Raw genomic sequence first — 21736 nt, forward strand, 5'->3', positions numbered from 1 at the left:
TCTTCAGGGGCACTCAACTCCCCCCTCCCTCCCCACTTTCTTTTCCTCGTCTTTCCCATTCTCTGTCATTTTCTCCTATTGTTTTTTTTTTCACTTTTTCTTTTTTTGACCTTCATCCCTGTTTTTTCACTTTTCCTGTTTTTTCCCCTCCCTTTAAGCAAGGACGGGAGCTCTACGATTCGCCACTCTCTCCCCGTTTCCTGCACGCGGGTGCACAGCATACGATTTGGACAATCTCTGAAATTATGGTATATTTTAGGGCTTGGTTTGGTTTGGTTTGTGGGGTTTAACGTCCCAAAGCGACTCAGGCTATGAGAGACGCCGTAGTGGAGGAGTCTGGAAATTTCGACCACCTGGGATTTTTTAACGTGCACTGATATTGCACAAGGTTTATAATAAATCCTTCCGGAACTAACACGTATCTCTGCACAGTACTTGAGGCGAGTTTTTTGATGAGCTACAAAGAAACCTGTGCTAACAGCGGCTTATACAGAAGGAAACAGAATATGATTCGAAACACAGACTAATACTTTGTCTCGGGGGGTTTGATAGAGAACTAAGTGAACTAATTTTTAAATTAGTGCGGCCTTTCTTGTGTACGTGCGCCTTTTCAATCGACTCAATGTAAATTAAAAAAATGGCGCATAAGCAGGTAACCTGGCGACGATGAAAGAGTGTATTCCGCCATATTGCAAATTGATAATAAGAGTTTAGAAAATGAAATTGCAAAATGCCAAATTACAAAATGAGATGGGGTCTTTAAGGAAATAAAATGAATTGAAGTTATACTAGTGGCTTATTGACATATCTCAAGAATGCATTAAATTCACATGAGCATGATATAAGAGCGCATATTCGGAAACCTCGGCCACATTGAATTGAGGCCAAGAACAGAAACGATATGCGCTTTCTTGCACCTTTATTTCTTGTGCGGAGGCGTTCAGACCATTAGTTAGGAGGATGAATCAAAGTCCGAGTACTCTTCCCTTCCTGTGTGCGGACCACGACCCCAGTAAATACGGTCGCTTTCCGCGAGAGCTGCTGCCAATACCACAGCTGAAAAAAAAATGTAGAAAAGTGAGATGATTTTCTCCTTATTCCTCGATGCTACATTGTAATCGTAAAACACGTGGTTATATACGCATTCTCTAACAGTTAGATGAAAGCGAGGCACTATATACGGAGGCAAAATCAGCTTTATTCACCATTGGATATCTTTGCTCAGTGCATTTCTGCATTTCTCTCAATGAATGGTTAAATAAATTTAAGAATAGCTGTATAACTTTTTCGTACACGGCGAAACTTCTAGTGCCGAATTGAAGAGCCCGATGTAAATACGTTAATTCATCCGTTTTTGTTTTTGCGTGCTGCAGGCGAGTTTTTCTGCAAGCGTTGCCGCTTTTGATCGTAGCCTTTTGCATATGAGAAAGCTATAACGAAACGTGGCCGCCCGTGACAAGAGGTTCTGGGACCTGGCCACATTCTGTGCATGATAAGCACGAGGCGTCACTTCCGGGACGAGGAACTAAGCTGAATTGGTTGTCCGATAATTTGTTCGAATAAACGAATATACATTATTTCTTTACTTGCGTCCTTGTACACATGTATACGGCGTCAGTACATTTCGTCGCAGCGCTTTGCTTTTGAAAAAGACACTTTTACTTCTTCCACGGGCACAGAACTCCCGACCAACTACACATAGACTGTTCAGCCCTGAGTGCAACTGCCGTGAAATGGCGCGCCCGTAGTTTTGCGACCAGAATTCGACCAGACCCCAAGTGTTCCTTTTAACTCTGCTGTCAACATTAATATAGCCGCCCTCTCAAAGTCTCGGCTACGTTCAAAGCGGCTGAGATTATGTGTTATGTGTTTGAGAGCGCTTGTGTCGCGGCCCGCAAGGGTGCACATCACAAGAGATTGCTTCATATTTCGTGCGCTCTCTTCTGGAACGCTAAAGAACTTATCTCTAGCGCATATAGATATAGTATGAAGAAGAACTGAACAAGGGTAAATGGGGTTCGCCTCAGTTCGCAGATGAGCAAACGTTTCGACAAATGGACTTGTCTTCATCTGGGCATCCCAGATGAAGACAAGTCCACTTGTCGAAACGTTGGCTCGTCTGCGAACTGAGGCGTACCCCATTTATCCTTATTCAGTTCATCTTCATACCGTGCAAACTATCTTCTTCCTTTCGTTCTACCTGTATATAGATATAAATAGAGAAGAATTACACGTTTTAAACCTGCCTTTAAATTTGGTGAATGGTTGCGTCGAAGGCAATAGATAAAACCTGATCTCTTCAAGGAATCCAAATACTCAAAGCAACGAAATGTGTAAGGTTTCTAAGCTAGTTCACAAAAACGCCCCCAAGGTGGTTCAGGATCCTGGACCTGTTGTACCTTGGCATAGTTGAAGCCTTTGTTAAGGATCGTGACACACATTGTATATCTATGGCGGTTGCGAGTACATACCATTCAACGTACTTCAACCAAGTTCGAAATCAATCAGTGAACATTAATCACCCGTTATCAGGGAACGATGATGCATTGCGTTACAGCGCTCATTCTTGAATCTTATAATTTCTTTCACTAATCCGTATCCCAGCATCATGGACCCGATTTCACCTCAGTGGACTAATGTAATTTGTTGCCATTGAAATTAAAATAGCAGTAGGTCGTAAGGGGATTTATTGTAGACGAGCCCATTACTCCCCTCAACACTAAGATATGAAATTTGCTATGATGACCAAGTAAACACAATAAATGGGAGCACGGTGAGGTTCAGCGCAAATACCATCGTCAAAGCCGAGCAAAAGTGTTGCTTATGTCTCACTGGTTACCATACCAACTGTGACCAGTTCTCTCCCCCTCGAATAGAAGATATGAAATTTGCTTTCTGAATAGGCAAATAGGATAGATTGGTGCATGTTGAGGGTAAGCAATTATACCATCGTCACAGACGAGCAAATGTTTTCCTTGTGCCTCGCTGGTTTTCATAGCAATTTTATTTCGCTTTGTTTCAATACCGTTCCAGTGTCTTTGTCCGAGCATAATTAAAGACTAGCATGCACAATCTCGATGCACTCTTCATAATATGTAATTTCGTAGCTCCTCTAGATTCTGCAATTGAATCGTAGACATGATATCTCAACTATTTTTCTGAAGTTTCTTTTCAGTGGCTGGGTTAGGTTTGGTTTCGAGGATTTAACGCCCCGAAAGTACTCGAGCTATGAGCGACACCGTAGTGGAAGGCTCCGATTTTTTTGACCACATGAAGTCATCAACATGCACAGACATCGCATAGTACATGGACGCCTTGCTTCCTGCCTGCATCGAAAAGCAACAGCCGTGGCAAGGATTATCCTGCGTCATTTTGTTCAGCGCTGAAAGAACTGAGCCAAAGCTTCGGAGGTTTAACGGTTGAGCGCCAACATATGTTTCCATACCAAGGTTTTGAAATCCTTGTCGTTTGTAAAAAGGAGGAAGAAGTTCTGGCTCGGAACGCTACTCGTATATATCTGCAGATTTTTTTTTTGGAATTTGTGCAATATATAGGGAGCTGCCGCTACATCTCGCCACGGCAATGGACGAGGAGACCACTGAGCTTCTTTTAGCAACCAGTCGGTCGGCAGCAGTCGCACAGAGGAAGATAGTGTACCATCCAAGTGACTCAGGCAGCCAGGATATTGGTGCGTCCTCGGAGCTCAGTTTCGACTCCTCGACCGCCGACGACGGGTTCGTACCGGTTGTCACTAAAAAACAAAACGCCGACTGCGCCGACAAGCCACCAAGTCGTCCTCATCGAGCACGGCTACGTTCATCACGGCACGAAGTGTACCAGTACATACGGCCTTATTTGTACCGCAAAATGAGACGGACAACCTAAACCATATAAACAGGCAAGCTACCTCCATGTATCTGGAGTGTCTCGTACCAGGGCCATCAAAGACGTGAGGATATATCCTTACAAAAATGTCCTTGCCATTGATATCGCTAAGCGAAGCGAACAAGACAAACTAGCCGCAGTAATCAAACTCGGAGATATCAGCGTTCGCCCTCTTAGTTTCCTAGGCAGCGGACCACGGCTGGCGTCATTTACAACGTTGATATTGGCATCAGTGACGCTGACTTTCATCAGCTGATCAAAACGGTGACTGATAGCATTACCATAGATCCATGTTCAGCGCCTTGGAAAGTCACCATTCATCAAACTTACCTTCAAGGGTGACTGCATACCAGCGCATGTCAAGTGCGGGCACTTTCGACATTAAGCTCGACCATTCCTGCCTAAACCATTACAATGCGAGAAATGCATGAAGTTAGGCTGCGTGAGCGCTGTGTGCAGCAACCCCATCGTGTGCCCCAGATGTTCAGAGGCCCACAACACTAATGTCTGCCGAGCGAACGCCTTGAACTGTGCCAACTGCACTGGCCCCCATGACTCATCTTCGCGAGACTGCCCTCGGCTAAACACTGAGAGGGCAGTACGGAGGCAAATGGTTCGAGATGGTTCCACGCACAAAAAAGCCACGGCAAAGGTGCGATGACGTCGCTCGCATCGAAAACGATCGACAAAGGAGGCAACCACCGTTGTAGAAAAGGCTCCAGGCGCTACTATGGCTTGTCCGATTGCGCGACCATCTACAGCAAACGCAGAAATCCCCCCTTCTAATGATGCTAGACCTGGAGCCAGCCACACCTCTTGGCCATCACTACCGAAGCCTTCTATGCGCACTAGGCCAGAAAAGTTGCTGCCATCAAACGTCCAACCCCTATAATTGAGCCAGCGCAACGACAAGACTGACAGCAGCCACGATCTGCAAGTGATCGCTATGCTCACGTCCCTGATGAATGCCATGCGCAGTTTGCTGACGAGCCTGAACACGACAGCAGCAAACAATGCTCTGCAAGTATTGCACGTTTACATCCAGTTCTTGCAGCCTTATAAAATTAAGCACCATGGCTCCCCCGGACTTACTTCTTCAGAAATAGGTTCAGTTTCTGTTTAGTCGTTCAGTCGTGTCCGACTCTTCGTGACCCTATGCACCATGTCACGCCACGCTTTCCGGTCTCTCACTATCTTCCTAACATCACATAACTTCATCTGCAGTGCCTCGAGGATGCCATCTAACCATCGCGTTCGCTGCCTACCCCTTCTCCGGCGACCCTCAACCTTTCCCAACATCAAATCTTTCCCCAGCGACTCCTCTCTTCTCATCAGATGACCAAAGTAGCTGAGCTTTAACTTTAAAATTTGACCCTCCAATGAGCATATAGCATATGAGAAATAGGTTAGGCAAGCTTTTATTTTTCAGTGCAATTCCCCTGGACTTCATTCTCGGATGTCAGATATTCAGATATTCGGTGCTATGTCTATGAAAATCAATTCTTTATTCTCGTTATTTGTGAACCGAACATGTGGAAAATTTTGCGAATATCCGGTTACGTGACATTTTCTTCGCATGCGTGCACCAGAACTAGCAAAGTTATCGTATACATTCGACGTAAACTAACATACGTGCTACATCCGGTTCCTCCGAACAATGATAATCAGTATGTCTGCATGACCGTGAAGAGCCGCGCCTTGACGTTTGCACTTGTGGGTGTGTACCTGGCGCCATCAAGCCGTTTTGACACCGAGAAACTCAGTGACCTGATGGGAGTCACAAGTGGTCCATGAATTATCACAAGAGATTTAAATGCCAATCACTCTTTGTGGGGAGGTATTAGGATGAACCTCAGGGGCAGAAAGGTTGTCTCCTTTGCCTCGGAGCCTTCAATGCCTTAATGACGGAACCCCGACGTATATTAGAGGAGTGAATTATAGCAGCTGCCTGGACTTGACTTTCGCTCGGAATGCCTATAAGGCGTTTCCGCTGCTTTTCAGATATTTAAACCCATGGCAGTGACCACATCCCAACCTACCTTACCATTACCGGCCATGTACTATCTTCCTCAGCACCACGTATGCGCTACATTGACTGCAAAGTTTTCAAGGAAATTATGGAAGATGCTTGAGTTGAAGGCTTCAACATGGGTATCAAAGGAAAGATTAAGGAGGCTATGGAAAGAGCAACCCGCTTCTTGAACCCTGTGGCAATCTACACCAATTTTGATACTGAATTACAGCGACTGTGGTCGCTACGGCGGCGAGTAGGGCGTAGATACTGTCGCACAAAGTCGCACCTAGACCTTCAGTATCCCAGGCGCATACAATAGAAAATACAACGCAGAATTCAGACACTTGAGACAACGCTAGCGGACATTTTGCACAACACTGGATCCTAGGAAGTCCTTGTCACAAGTTTGGAAGGTGATTCGAGGCCTCCGAACATCCCCTCAACAGCGCTATCCGTTCAAATCCCTCGCGCTGCAGCAGCAGCAACGCAGCTAGGTTTATGTACCCGAAGAATTCTGGGCAAAGATGACTGGCATCCCAAACCCACCAGCAGCGGAGAATTTCTGTGATGTTCCACCATCGAGGTATTCCCGTATGGATCTGTTATTTTCCTTAGACGAACTCGACACCACGCTAGCATGTTGCAGACGGTCGTCGTCGCCGGGGCCCGGCGTTGTGACGTAGGCCGCGCTTACCAACATTGGACAGGGGGCTCGTCGGGCTCTTTTGGACCTTTACAACAAGTCATGGTGCGACGGCACAGTTCCCAATGACTGCTAGACCAGCCGGCTCATTCCACTGCTGAAACCCGGAAATCACTCCTCGAGCTTTCATCATATCGTCACCGATAGCACTTGCTAGCTGCGTCGGCGAAGTTATGGAACGAATGCTGCTCACGCGCATTGAGTTGTACTTGGAGATATACCAAGTATATCCATGCTTTATGTCCGGTTGTCGACACGGCCGTTCGTCTCTTTATAACGTGGTTGACCTGGTCCCATCAGTGCAGGTGCAAACAAATTTGATAAGATTGACTGCGGCGTTGTTTTTGGATATTAAGGGCACCTACAACATTACACAGCAGGCTATTATGGAAGCATTGCAAACCGCTGAGATTGGAGGCCGTATGTTTAGCTGGATACGCAGCTATTTATCAGAGAGGGCGCGTTTCATCTAGACTCAGGACGGACCAACCTCTTTACACCAGTGTTAACGCGGACTCCCACAGGGGGTGTTGAGCCCAACCCTGTTTAACCTTGCTCTCATCGGCCTGGTTGATTTGCTGGCACAATCTCCTCAGATGTCCATCTATGCTGATATTTGCATTTGGGCGTCAAATGGGACTCGTCCCAAGTCCGTGCGAGACTTTAAAGGGCAGCATCAATTGTGACGTCTTACCTACATTTGCAGGGCCTTAGCATTTCAAGTGAGAAGTGCTGTCTTGTGACCTTCACATGAAAACCAATGTCACACTATACCATATCTATAAACGGGAAAGCCATTCACTATGAAAACAATTTGCAGTACTTTAGCTCTGGTTAAACCTGGTAAGTTGCGCAAGCCATACGGCAATGGTTGCACTTACGGTTCAGCATGTAGTGTAGGTGTTAGGTCAGTCTTATGCCATAGGCGATCACACACTGATCACACACTGACGAAAGGATTATTCGGGAAACGGCAGTGAAACTCCCGCGTCGCGGAATCACATTCACTAACCTGTCGAGCGTAATACAAACGTCCAAACGCGTCCCGAGTCTGGACGATCAGGCCAGCAGAAGCCAAAGATTTAAATACTTTCTTCAAACGTACGGCTCTCATCTCCTCGGCCGTTTCTGCAGGTTGTCTTTTACGCTCTTCACACCGTTTTGCCCGTCTGGCAGCATCGGGAACTCGCTCTTTCTCAAGTCTTTTTTCTTGTCCTTCAGCAGTCTCCTGAGCATGTCGTTGACGCCTGGTTGCATTCCAGCGTTCTTGGCTACTCTGTGATTGTTCTCGTCCTGTTGTTGATGCCGAGTCATCACTGTCCAAGGCATTGTGAAGACTCCACAGGATCATCACCAGACGTACAAAGGTCTAAGGTGCACGACGCGCTCGTCTAGCAGCGTCTTGCGCTCGCCGTTTTGCTAGCCGTTGTACACGTTCTTCAGCAGTCTCTTGAGCCCATTGGCGTTTTCTGGCTTCGGCGCATCGCCGATGCTTCTCGTAAGACCGCATAGCAACTGATTTACCCCGACGCGAACTCTCTCTCTTTCCACTTTCACTCCTGTTAGCGATCGTCTTTTTATTACTGCGCAGTTCCTTACCCTGTGTGGTGGCCGTCCGCCCCTTGAACTCTCAGTGATGCGTCCCGACCGCTGCTTTGGCGCATGTGCCTGGATTTTGACGCGCATGCGACATCGGAGCTTGCTCGCATCGCATGCGGTGAGAGAGTGCGATACGGGGAACGCCAGGAGTGCAAAGTGCGTGAGGACGGGAGTGAGCGGTTCGTCAGCACGGAGAGCGGACTTTTCTTTCACATCTCTTTTTTTTTTTTTTCGTTTTAATACCAACACTCGCCCCTTCCTCCCTTCCCTTACGGCGCAGTTCAGGTGTCGACGCAGCTGCAGCTCATGGTAAAAAGCGTGGCGTCCGCCGGGGATACGCGACGGCTCGAAACCTGCCGCAGTATTGCTTAAGAAATAAAAGCCATCGCTTCCTGGGAGTTGTTATCGACAGGAATGTTTCGTGCAGCCCACATCTGAATGACATGAAAAAGAGACTACTTGCCATTGTCCATGTTCTCTCCTTCGTCGGGGGAAAGTCATGGGGCGCATCAGTGCTCTCCATGCTACGACTTTATCGATCATTATTTATGGGGTGTATGCGGTACAGCCTTCCGATATTCAACAACATCACGAAGACGAACATTCGGACTCTCCAAAGTGTGCAAGCGCAAGCTCTCTGCATCCGCCTCGGTTTGCCTAAATGCACCTATATGGCAGCAACTGTTCTTCACATCCTGTCACTACATATGTTGCTGTCTAGACCCTGATAAAACACTTTAGACACATCGCACGAGTTCCCAATCACCACCTGGCAAATCTCCCAGCAACTTGACCATGTACTGCCTTTTCCAAAACCATTGAAGCTCACCACTCTTATCTTCTCTCGCAGTTCACCCCTGCTTCAAGACCGTGCACACCCATATGGAGCCTACATGAACCTCAGATTCACCTATCAATTCCCGGCATAAAGAAGGAAGTTGGGGTACCGATGCTTGCCTTGCAACAAATGACGCTGGATCACCTTCACTCTAAGCACAATCGCCGAATACATGCGTACACGGATGGCTCTGTTAGGTCAGCCAGCTCCGCGGTGTCAGTGGTAGTACCGGCAAGGTCCGTCTTGATAAAGTTAGATTACACATCTCATCTCTTCGACTGGCGCGGAACTAGCTGGCCTACGGGGTGCAGTCGAATACATCAGCCAGGAACTCCCTCTAGAATGGTCAGTTTTCACTGACTCCAAAGCAGCGCTTCAAGGCATGCAAGCGGCACTACAACATGGATTAAATGAAAGCTAATTGTAGAGATCCGCACGCTGCACCACGACGAAATAACCAAGGGCACGACATCATCTACCAGTGGTTGCCAGGACACTGTGGCATTGCAGGAAATAACCAGGCGGCCGACGCTGCCCGTTCTGCCAACGATGGACTTCCAGTCCAAATTCCGTTAACGAGAACCGACGCAGTGAGCGGGCTTCGCTGTTTGGCTGTGGAGCTGACACATTCAGCGAGGAACACCGGAGAGTTCTGCAAGCGTCGCCTCAAGGCATTGGACCTTGGCCTGCGCTTGCGTATTCCCCACCACGCAACATGTTGTGAAACAACGTTACTGTGCCGCTTATGGCTTGGCGTTGCTTTTGCAAACAAATACGCTTCCTGATCGGCATGGCTGACAGTCCTGCTGAACGATGTGGCGTTGATGAAAAGATTGAGCACCACCTCGGTGGTTGCCTTATTTTGCAACTGAACGCCATACGCTGCGTATTGCTTTGGATCGTCTGGACGCTCACCCCTTACCGGAAGAGTAGATCTCGGGACCATGGCCACAAAAGTCATCTGCGCTCGAAGCCTACCAGGCACTTCGCTTTTTAAGAGAGACTAGCCCGATTGACAGACTGTGACTTTCTCACCTCCTCTCATCTTCTAACCTCCCCCTTTAATCCCCCATTCCCCTTCCCCAGTGCAGGGTAGCCAACTGGAATTCATTCTTTGTGGTTAACACCCTTCCTTCCGCCCTCCAATTCTCCGCCTCCCTCCTCCTTGTCGTTAGTACTTTCGTATAATTATAGCTTTAGAAATTAATTTGTCGCTTAGTTTTTTAAAGTTGGACAAGAGTTGTGGTTGGTGCCAAGACTTTTCGCATTTGTGGCGCTTTCTTGTAAATGGGTTTCGTGCAGACGTGCCTTCAAAGGGAAACTCGACGTCGGTGTGACGATTATTCCCTTTGGCTGCAAAGGTTTATGACGCCGGATTCCTGATATAGTCCAAGAAAAAAGTTATTGTTACCGTTAAATATGCGAATATGACAATCTGTACATAAATAAACACGGTTATTTAGTTGAAAGTAGAGATCGAACAGGGATCTCTTGCCCCGCGCTAATGATAAAGGTGGATCCCTTGCGCCAGCGTCAGAAGATCGTGATAAAATTTGCTTTTTCCGTAAATATTAAACAGACCACAAAAAGAACCCTTCCTTGAAGAATGTCGACCGGTACGGTCTTCTTGGTAGCAGTGAGAACTGCTATGCAAGCAAGTTTCTGCTCACAGCTAGCTGCCGCCGCTATGGCTTACCTTATGCTGCTTGGACCCGATCGCTCAGCTATACTGAGTGGTCGCCGAAATCAAGCAAATCTTTTTTACTATTTTAGTCAACGAAATTGGTGGTATAGTAGTTCCATAACAGAAAATTTACTCTAGCGCTGAGCAAATCCAAAACGCCATCCGATGCGCCTTCGATGCGAAACAGTTTAGGCGTATAGTGACGATTAAGTAGCGCGCGGCGAGAGCGCTGTCGTCTGCCGCGTCGGCGGGCGGCGCCACTTTGGTAAGCCCTCGGTATCCGCTCCTGTAAGCATCGTGAGCCCCGCAGGGGTGGCGTGGTGGTTAAGGCGCTCGGCTACTGTGTCCAAGGGTGCGGGATCGAATCCCGGCCTCGGCGGCCGCTTTTCGTTGGAGGCCAAAAGCAAGGCGCCCGTGTGCTGTGAGATGTCAGTGCACGTTGAAGAGTCCCAGGTAGTCGAAATTTCCCGAATCCTCCGCTACGGCATCTCTCATAGTCCGAGTCGCTTTGGGACGTTAAACCCCGCAAGCCCTCCCAATGGGGGGAGTTCATGGATCTCACTCAGGAATCCCCACTGGCTGTCATGTTCTGTTCTCATTACGGTTATCAATGCGCTCCTGAAATAAGTGTTGCATTTTCTGCTACAGTCGTCTGCAGCCGCTGTAGCAAACGATACGAGCGGTCTATGAATTTGGGGATAGTGCCTATATTTCCTAGCCACTTTGTAGTAAAGTATTTTTACGAACTAATCAGTATATATCTGTTCTTTTCCTATAGCTGATCTAGCAGATTCCTTTTATCCCCCCAAAATATGTTACTATGACCTTTTAAGTTATGCGCTGCTACGAGACTTGTATATTGAACATCAGTATTTAAGTGAAAAAAAAAAGAAAAGAAAACATACCTATAAACAAAGCAGCCTGAATCATGAATACTGAAAGGTTTGCCATGGTTGTCGGGTACTGCGAAAAAGAAGTAAATGTCAGATGTCATAGTGTTTTTCCGATATCCTATAATCTGGACATAATAATTCGCGATTTTTCAGTTTGCATTTCAAAGTTTTAAACAGAAGGATAAAATTGCCAGAGCTTTCGAGGCACGGACGTGCCTACGATAAAAGAAATATTTTTGTACTTCTGCTGCCATTATTTTATTTATGCCAGCGCACTGATTTAAGAAAAAACAGTTGTCTTTAATCTCATCGCGGAAAAAAAGAACGAAAAATGTTCAGCGTCAACAAAAAAGAAAGACGTGTCTATTTTTGAAGTAATCATGATTGGTTTCCACCACTGAGCTGTCAGATAAATCATGCCTCTCTTGATGTAATTATTGCGAACGCGACAATGTTTCGCATCGTCGCCACACTAAGAAGAAATCTGAGAAATGTGGGCATAAGCGCTGACAGAGACTGTGACTGAGATCCGTCATCCACAATGTTTTCACGACGCAATCACAGAATCCTTACAGCCCCGTTCTTAAACTTAGAAAGTGAATAGCAATCCTGCGTTTTCTCAGCAACATGTGATATGCAAATATAACTGATATTTCAAGCAATATAGGGCCCGAAAACTTGATAGACTATAAATTTAAGTGGTATTAAGCACCCCCAAAAGTGAATGATGCATTCTCATAGCATTTTGTTAACATTTGTCTTGCTGATGTTTCTCTATAGGATAATTTGCTTTTAAAAGCAATGAAATAAAATTACACTGTAAGGACGTGAAAATTTCATACAGACCTGCACGGCTTACACAGAGGAATATTCAGGCGAGGATGACTGGATCGACTCGATTCCCTGTACTGAACTGCTGCCTCGATACCGCACGTTTTATATTGCGCAGAATTCGGCCGACCAGCAAAAAAAAAAAAAAAAATTAATTGGAAAAGTGCTCTGACATTGTTACATATGATGACGCTTGTCAAATTATAAACTGCCAAGGCCAGAGACGGGGAAGCTATTATGGAGGATGCTTTGTTCGCCTGTCACTTTAGATAGCACTGACTACGATTCCGTCCCTTGCCAATAATTTGTTTGAGTGATGCGCCCGTCATTCGATGCGTTTAAAAAAGATTTAGCAGATTCCACAATATTGAGAGAAAAAAAGACGCAGTAACTTCATTTTTCTGCTAATTCGATGTTTATATTCGACTGTACTTAACACACTACACTACACACCGCGGAACGGAAAACTGTTATGACTGCATATTGGGCCAAAATGTACATTTCTTTAAGCTAGTTTCATTTTGTCTTCTAGGTGGTTTGGTCCAGACATTTTCTATATAGTAAAGGAAAGTTTGGACCCTGATATTGAAGATTGGCTGGCGAATTGCTAATCAGGCCTGTTTTAAACCTGCAGCGTTCGTAGATTTGAAATAGGGATACAAACACGGTTAGCAAGGCATAGGCGCAGGGTGAAGAACAGAAGACGAAATTCATTGCTATTGGGCATTTCCTGACACCATCGGCTAAGAAGAATAGAGTTACTTCTTTATTATGTCTGTTAGATATCCACAGACATTTGCTTCAAATGGCTCGTTTTACCGTCCTCAAACCTGGTTGTAAGTACCGGAAACAACCTCCGCGGTGGCTCAGTAGTTAAGACGCTGGGTTACTGAATTCGAATTCCAGAGCTCCAATCCGGCTAATTCAAATCCACTCGGATTTGTTTTTTTTTTCTTCTTTTTTTTTTCAGTGTGGAAGCGCTGACAGTCATAGGTCATGTTCAGTCACTTTTAAGTTATAGGCTCCAACCTTATCTGTTAATTGTTGGAAAACTAGAGAGAACTGTCAGAGACATTCGAGCTTTGGATCCGCTGTACCAGACTGAACTGGTCCCTCGAGACCACGTGATTGGAATCTCACAAAACCGCTTAGGCAGTCACGGTGAGACCACTAGCAAAATGGTTCAGATTTGTCGTCGATGGTGGTAAGCGTATGAGTGATTTCTCACTAGTATCTTTCATACTAACATGACCTAGCTACGCGTTCGCTTTCAGAGAATGTGGCATGACAGCTTATATTGCTTTGCTATGAAGACGGCCAATTACCACTCAGTGAATGGAAACGTTTTGTGCAGCCTCACATAAATGTCAAATGTATGGTTTATATCAAACCACACGCCAAACGAGTTTCTAACTCTCTATAGACACCAATCTGCGGTACTCATTCTCAACCTGCGCATGTTTTCAATAAGCATAACATTAGCCCGAAATCCCAAAAACGAAGACTGAGAAGGCGCCACACACACTATATACACCACTTGACTTTACTCGCGGATAAGCGAGCAATTTTTGTGGACAGAAAGCATGTGAAAAGCAAGTTGTATCCACCAAAAGATATGCCTAATAGCACCCTTCGCTTTATGTAGTCCAATATCTCTGTAACGTTAGGTAGAGTGGGCTTGCTCATGCACAACTTCACTTCCAATTTTATCAGAAAGGCTTCCATCATCTCGCCTTCAGGAAGTTTGCTGAAATCACAAGTGTCTGTTTTTGCAGTGATGCACAATCATCGTCATCGCGGTATTGATCGTTTTGCAACGTGCCACTAGGTGCCCAGCTCCTGATATTGCTTCGAATACTCGACTTATGCTTCATTGGCCGGACGCTTACGCAGCGGCCAGTTTGGACGACACACCTTTTCCGCATCACAGTGCGGTTCGCTAGACCACATTAGTCCTGCAGCTCATGAAGGCCTCTCATGATTTGTTTTTGTTTTTTATGGAATGGCGGTTTGTTTGTTTGTGGCAGCAATCATCATATTTCGAACAAATTGCGAGTTTGTTCGGCGTAGTTAACGCAACTTTGACGTTGTCTTTCTCGGCCGTTTTACGCGGTGCGTGCACTGGTCAGTTAAGGTTAAGAAAAGGAATTCTGAATTTTATTTGCGCCTACACAGAATTAGTAAAAAGAAGGATTGGATGCTTTCTAAACGTATGCATCCAAGAGTAAACCGCAATAAAAGAGAATAAATCTGCCCTAATCTCACTAAGCTCCGTAAAAGTTTTCAAAATATGGGCAGATAGCAGGCTACGCGTCCACAATAACTATTTACTGCAGTTAAAAATTGCCAATTATAAGCAGTTCCCTAAACCGAGGTACCGGATTGTATTTTGGTGCGTAATCATGCTTACTATACTGTTGCGAGAGAGCTTGACGCTACATCTACGATAATGTCAGGCATTCGACTGGAACGCGTCCAATCCTGAATAATAATCATTTTTGGCGTTCCGGCTCCCGCGAGGATGGTTTATTCACAGTGCGAGGAGAGACATTAAGAAAAGCAAGCTCTTTGTGCCTGAAAATATGCTGCAGGCAACGCGACAAGGCGTCAGAAAGCACACCCTCAATACGATTAAGTTTGATTTAGGTTGGTCAGCTTGGTTTATGGGTTTTCGAGTATAAGACGCCGTAGTCAAGGGCTCCAGAACAGTTCATCACCTGGAGTTCTTTACGTGTACTGACATCGCACAGCCTCCAATGAAAAGCGGCCGCTGCGGCAGTAATCCGATCCCAAAAACTCTTACACAGCAGTATAACGCGTTAACCACTGCACCACTGCGATGTCTATTCGCAGTTGTTGGAATTGTCTGAAATTACCAATATAGACGGTTTCGAAGATTATTTTGTGTTTTCAAAACGGGGGTGTTGTTCCCATTTCTTATGATTTTTAATAACAAAGCGCTCTGCGTGTGCATTGGGCCGCACTTAAATTTTCTTAACTTTGTTACTGCGTTGGTATAGCCTTCGCACAAGGCTTCCTTGCAGCCACTGCACAGTATCCTGCAGACTGGCTGACTGTGCCCTGAATTCTGCATTTAGTAGGCTTTCTCTCGCGTTCATCAGTAGTATTAACATTTTCACAGGCACCTCTGACATGCCGACCTCAAAGTCACAGAACCGCAAGATGTGATCCATAGTTTCGCCGATTCCGGACACTTATAGGAAACAGGTGCGTCTTGCTTGAGAGCAGAATCATTATTACCAGGCAGCTGGTTATCAATATAGGAGAGGTGTTAAGGAAATATTTGTCGGTCCACTGCAAAATCGTCCGGCTGATCACAAATGTGGTATACTCATTCGAAAAGCGAGACTTCCAATGCTCTTTTGCGAAAGCTGGATGACTTGAACTAAACGGCAGGTAAGGTCCGATACGTGTGCTCCAACGTACTCAACAAGAACTCTGCTAAAAAGGAGTTTAAAAGGAGAAACTCAAGAATTTCTAAAATAGGTATTAAGTATCAAAGCTGTCTATATAAGGAGTTCCTGAATATTCAAGCAACTGAGGTTGCACCTAATGACGATAAAGTTTCCCTTTCTAACGCGTATTAAAAGTTTTAGAACGGCCCAATTAGAAGTATGATTAGCCTTTTTTCCACATCTACTCGTATTGTGAGTAAGGCTCCTGTGCCTCAGGAGAGACTTTAAAAAAGGTTCCTTGTTTCAGCTTTCATTACCTTTAATTTGATACCTTTTACGCTGTTTCTCCTTTTACGTTTCCTTTTTTTTTTCACCTTGTATGTAGCCTCGCACCCTGCCTGAGCCCGCTTTATTATCAGCAGCATCCCACCTGCGTCTTCAATTGTCCTGATGGTTTCTGGGCGCTTTGTGTTAAAATGCCTCCACCACAGCCCGAAGCTCGGTTCACTAAACTTCGTCTGTTCAGCCATTCTGCAACTGTACGGAGACTGCTCACATAACGTTGTATATCGGATAATTAATATATTCATTTATTGCAGCCAGCCATTCCCATCTACCTTAAGTGTCAGAAACACCCATTTGTTAATGTTCTTCTCACTGTGCTGTAACATGTCGCTCCCTAATAAGTGCCCTTTTTTATGCGAGGGAATAATCATTGCTAGCGTAGTTTATAAATCAAAAGCAGAAACACGTAGAAATTGTCTAGAGAAACTGGTTCTCTGTCTTTGTTTCTGCAGCTGTAATAAATGTGGTCAAACTAATTGTTCATTGAATGTTTCTTCTGTGATGTTAACTACGCACATTTGTTGAATTATTCAAATAATTCAAAAACTCCCAAGAGAAAAGGTAGAGTTCGTTTCATTCTATTTATTGGAACATTTTGCTCCCAACGTGGCGGAGGAGATTAAGATTGGACTCCCCTGGGATCTTTCCTTGAAATCTGGCATCTGGTAAAAATCAGGCGGAGGACTATATTAGCTAAGGGATCGAATCAGGTCCGTCGGATTTCAAAGGCGAGAAAATTCGAAAATGCCCCTTGTGCGGACAGATTCAAAGGCCCCAGGGTGAGCGCTCCAGTATAGGTCTATCGTAGCCACGTGTTTTCTTTGGTGCATTGAACCCCACACACCACACAGAGCTGTGGACTACAAATTGAAAAAGACACCTTCTCTTATATTTAATACAAATCGTACAATATACTAAGCGTACAAACAAATGGCGCTTTGAGCTTGGCAAGCTGCAGGAAAACACCTGGCGCACGATGGGACGGTACCGTAATACGGTTGTCAGACACTCAACGAATACAGAATCGAGCCTAAGATTGGGCTGTACAAGTTTGATTATGCTGTCTCCCCTTTCGGTTAGACGACAGGTGTTTCGATTCTAGCTTGCGTTGTATTGTGATGCATTTTTCCGAAGCTGCATGCTACGGGATATTCGCTCTAGTCAAATGGTCTATTTGTCAAGTGAGCATAATATGAAAAAATAAAAAGCGGGGTTCATCTTTCTTTGGCTATCACTCTTCTGAAAGGACAGGAAACCAAATTATTTCAGTATCAAGCAAGTAAACTTTTTATTCGCATAGATGCTATTTCCACATACTGTCGTCCCTGTCACTTTCTCATGTGACACACATGGCACGCGCAAAAAAAAATATTTTCGCGCGCAGCAGCTGTAAAATGCAGTGTAACTGAACAAACTGGACGAGAGCGGCTTCCATTTCCGCTGTCTCGTAGCCCGCATTTTCAAGCCTATATTTCACTGCCACTCAGAATAGTAGGGGAGACAAGCCTGAAGCGAACCTTTTAATTGTTATACACGTATACTTTCAATAAACACACAAAAAATACATTTTTTAAACATGATTTCTGAACACTCTCGTAAAAACGCACAAAACGAGTCAAAGAAAAAGTGTTCATACGGTATCGACGCTGTTTCCACATAGCGTAAGAGTGTATTGCACTACAGGGTGTGTTACTCATGGCTTAAAATGGCGCAGATATTTGAGCTCCTCTATGCCTTCAACAATTTCGACCCACTCAGTGCTATTTCATTATAATCCAGTCGCATAGTGAACAGGAATCATACATTTCCATCCTTCCAACGCCTAAAATGTGTTTTTGATATCAAAGAACTTAATTTTTGCTCCTTAACCTGACGGCGTTTAAAGACCCTGTTCTCCAGAAAATCCGACGCCGGTATTGTCGCTGTAGACGTTGTGAGCGACAAATCACGGGCGTGGTGCTGGAAAGTAGCGTTGGCAGGCGAGATGGTCACGCCCTGACTGGATAAATGGATGGGAAAAACTTTATTTTCCGCAGATTCTGTGTGTTTGTGACCGTTTCTGGTCACTTGTGTTGCAGATTCGAAGGGAATCTGCAAACAGAACGAAGAGGACGAAGATGAGGTTAGTGACTAGCGCGCGTGAGAGAGACTCAGCACCATGTTGGGACATTGACAGTCGTTAGAACAGCCGGCTATTTAGCGCAGTGTAGAGGTGGCCTAGGTGTATGCCCTCCTTCTGCTTAGTGCGCACATGCCGAGTTTGATTACCGCAATGATCGGAACTAGTTAGGCCAGTTCAACGTCTGCATCCATTAGAGGTTGTAACCTCGGGGCCCGGAGTGTATTGAAGATTGGCGCCTGAGGTTTCAGAAGACGAAAAGGAAGAATCGCGACAGCCTGAGGCTCGAGGAGCAGTATGAGCGCCATGTTGGGATATTGACAGTCGTTAGAACAGCCTGTTATTTAACGCTGTGTAGAGGCGGCCTAGGTGTATGCCCTCCTTCTACTAGAACTTGTGCGCAGTGGTCGATCCCCGGTCCAGGATGCCGTACTTCACTGCTGCCATTGTAGCTCGGCGTACGAGAAATCTTTGCTCTCCCTCGTCCTCGCTGTCCAAGTGCTCCCGCTGCGTCACACTCGAGTTTTCAATTCAATTCAATGCAATTCAGTTTATTTCAACTCGAGGTTGAAGGCCCTCAGCCGAAAAAGCTGTTCTAGAACAGCTTGAAGAGTGCCCGAGGGCCCATACATTGGAGTCTATTTTGGGGTCGAAGTCTGCCTGAGGACAGGTCCATGTGCACGATGTGCTCGGGTGTCGGTGTACGATAACACCATGGGCATTCATATAATATTGCGTAGGAAAAACTTGTGTAACTTGTGTAGGTGTGGATAAGTGCCGGTTTGTAATCTGCACCAGTCTACTGCCTCTTCTTTGTTTAGCCTTTTGGGTGATGCTGGGTAGTGTTTTCGCTGGCCTCGTTAATGATCTAGTATATCTAAGTACGAGGGAATAACAAGGTCAAAAGTGCCTGTGGTGCAGAGTGTTGAGTCCGCTCGGTCGACGTACCCTCGAGCTAACTCATCTGCTGCCTCGTTGCTCCTCATTCCCTCGTGTCCCGGAACCCATACTATACTGTGTTTACTTGTCTTATGTCTTGTCGTTTGTAAGATACGATTGGTGATGCTGTAATGTCTGCCGTTTGTGTTGTTTCGTCACGCTTGTGTGGAGTCCGTTTGTATAATTAGGTTCTGTCCCGTTGCATCGCCGTGCGATATTCTTCAGCTGCCTCTATGCTTGGATTGTTTATTGTTGCGCTGCATATTTCTAGACCTCCACCGTCCGTTACTACGGCGACTCTTTTGCGTTGGCATCGGTGCTTTTCTACACTGGGATTATTGCTGAATTCCCTGATGAGTGCTCGGACTCTGGCTTGTCTTCTGTCATGGTGCATATTGCGGTCCATGTGTCTGAGTATGTGTCGTACCCTACTATTTTTTTTCTGTTTTCATCCTTAATCGCTTCCTTGTCTTCTTTCGTGGCTATGGATATCCCTAATTTTTTTCTTTAGATGTCTTCCCGGTCTTGTTTGCGCGAGTCTGTCCTGTTGAGCGCTACGTTGCGCTTCTCGCAGCTAGTTCAAGTTATTCGATACTCCCAGTGCCATTAACTTTTAGGTTGATGTTGACACCGGAAGTATTAGCGCCGTTTTGTAAGCCTTGCGTAGTATGATGTCAATTTGTAGGACTTATTTCTTGTTTAGTTCGTGGTAAGGTAGGGTGCAAGTTACCCTGCTCGTGCCGAGGCTATGAGTCTAAATGTGTCCTGCTCTCTCATGCTCTTTTTTTTTTTTTTTTGCTGACTCTCCGCACGATTCTGGCGACTTGATCTGTTGTATTCTTGTTTTGGCGGGCTGCATACATTTCAAGCAATGCTGTAATGGCGGCTAGTTGGTTTTCCATCCTTATGTAGGCACGCTGAACTTTAACTCGAGACAATTCACCAACACAAGACAAAACTGGTACGTGCGCGAACTTTCAACTGTTTATTACAAATACTTCTCTCCTTATATAAACACATACAAAGAAAACATGTACAAACACGTGTCAGAAACAAGTTTATAAGTGCAATTCATCAACCCGTAACACCCGAAGCACCGCTTTCCATCACACTGCCTGTTACCAATTGGATCTCTCTGCTCGTCAGCGATATCGACGGATCGCTTACGCATATGAAATGGCATGGGCTGGTTCCACGGAATCCGGAATTATCCACGGAATTATCCACGACCTTTTCGGGCACGGTTTCTATAATCGTGTGGGGTACGTTCGTTTTTGTTATGTTGTTTTTGCCGATTGCTGTAATTGATTTATGGGCTAGAGTAACGACCTTGTCATTACCGCGTCATACATCTCGTATCCTGTTATGCTTATTTTAGTCCTGGCCCCATATTCTTGGATATGCCCGGTGGTTTTTCTTGGTTGCTTATTAGCTGTACGAGCTGAGATAGGTTTCCCGTTATTACTTTACAGTTCCATTGCCAAATGTTTAGGCTTCCTCTCTTGTTTAGGGTTTTGTTTTTGCTGTTAGACATTTTGTCGTCTTACTCCCTGTTCGTCCCAATGGATGGGTCTATTGCTCACGCGTTTTCGCATGCGTTTGCTGTGAGCTTCCTTTATTATGGTGGCAACGTTTCCTTTGGTATTGCTACGAAGATGACGAAGCGGGCAGTGGCGCGGGGTGGAGCGCTCGCGCCAGGCCCGCTGACCATTAAAAAAAAGCATACTTCATCGTCATGTCATCCCGTCGTTCGGTTTCTGTTGTGTCGCCGTGTTCCATCGCTTGTCATATGCTACCACGTAACATTTGGTTGGAGGTGCGGTTGATCCCCATCCTCGCCCTGCACCGTCGCAGCCAATCGTACACCGGGCCCATCTACCGAAAGCCCGCGGAGATCGCCGCCCAGCTCTGCCCCAGCCCTTTTTGCACAGACCCGACCAGCCGCTGTCCCCAGCCTCGTCCCCAGCCCTGGCCACAGCACACGACGACCAGGAAGAGCCCAAAGCCGACCCTACCGACCCTGCCGACACCACGACGAAGCGACCTCATGACCACTCGAGCGAAGACCGCACCCTCGCCCAAGCCATTCGGCGTGTCCATGAGCCTTGGCCTTCGGCAAAAGGCGAAGATTGGACTTGAAGCTCCGGTGCAAGCACTCTGCCCATCTTCGCATTCATTGCGGTGTCCAGCATTTTCATGTCCCAATCCTGTGTCTGTGTTCATCGTCTCGTCATGCATTGGATATCTAGCAATCGATCGAGATGATCGCTCGGTGGCCCCGGGTAATGCTACGAAGATGCCGAAGCGGGCAGTGGCGCGGGGCGGAGCGCTCGCGCCAGGCCCGCTGGCCATTAAAAAAAGCATATTTCATCGTCATGTCATCACGTCGTTCAGTGTCGCGAGAACATCATTGTCAGTCCTCTCCCCCGCAACATGCACCCAGAATACCACACGGAGAGACGGGAGAAGA

At 46.0% G+C, this 21736-nt stretch overlaps 1 long non-coding RNA gene across 1 annotated transcript; it reads right to left on the reverse strand.

Annotated features, from left to right (window-relative positions):
• Positions 1 to 902: 902 nt before the first annotated feature.
• On the reverse strand, positions 903 to 12559 carry LOC146193824 (uncharacterized). The gene is made up of 3 exons (XR_014706486.1): positions 12463 to 12559; positions 11629 to 11686; positions 903 to 1056 (listed from the first exon to the last, which is right to left on the reverse strand). It is a non-coding gene; the product is annotated as an uncharacterized LOC146193824 (long non-coding RNA).
• Positions 12560 to 21736: the final 9177 nt, after the last annotated feature.

Source organism: Amblyomma maculatum, chromosome 4, assembly GCF_055883805.1.
Source record: "Amblyomma maculatum isolate TAMU_Amacu chromosome 4, ASM5588380v1, whole genome shotgun sequence".
Taxonomy (NCBI): Eukaryota; Metazoa; Arthropoda; class Arachnida; order Ixodida; family Ixodidae; genus Amblyomma; species Amblyomma maculatum.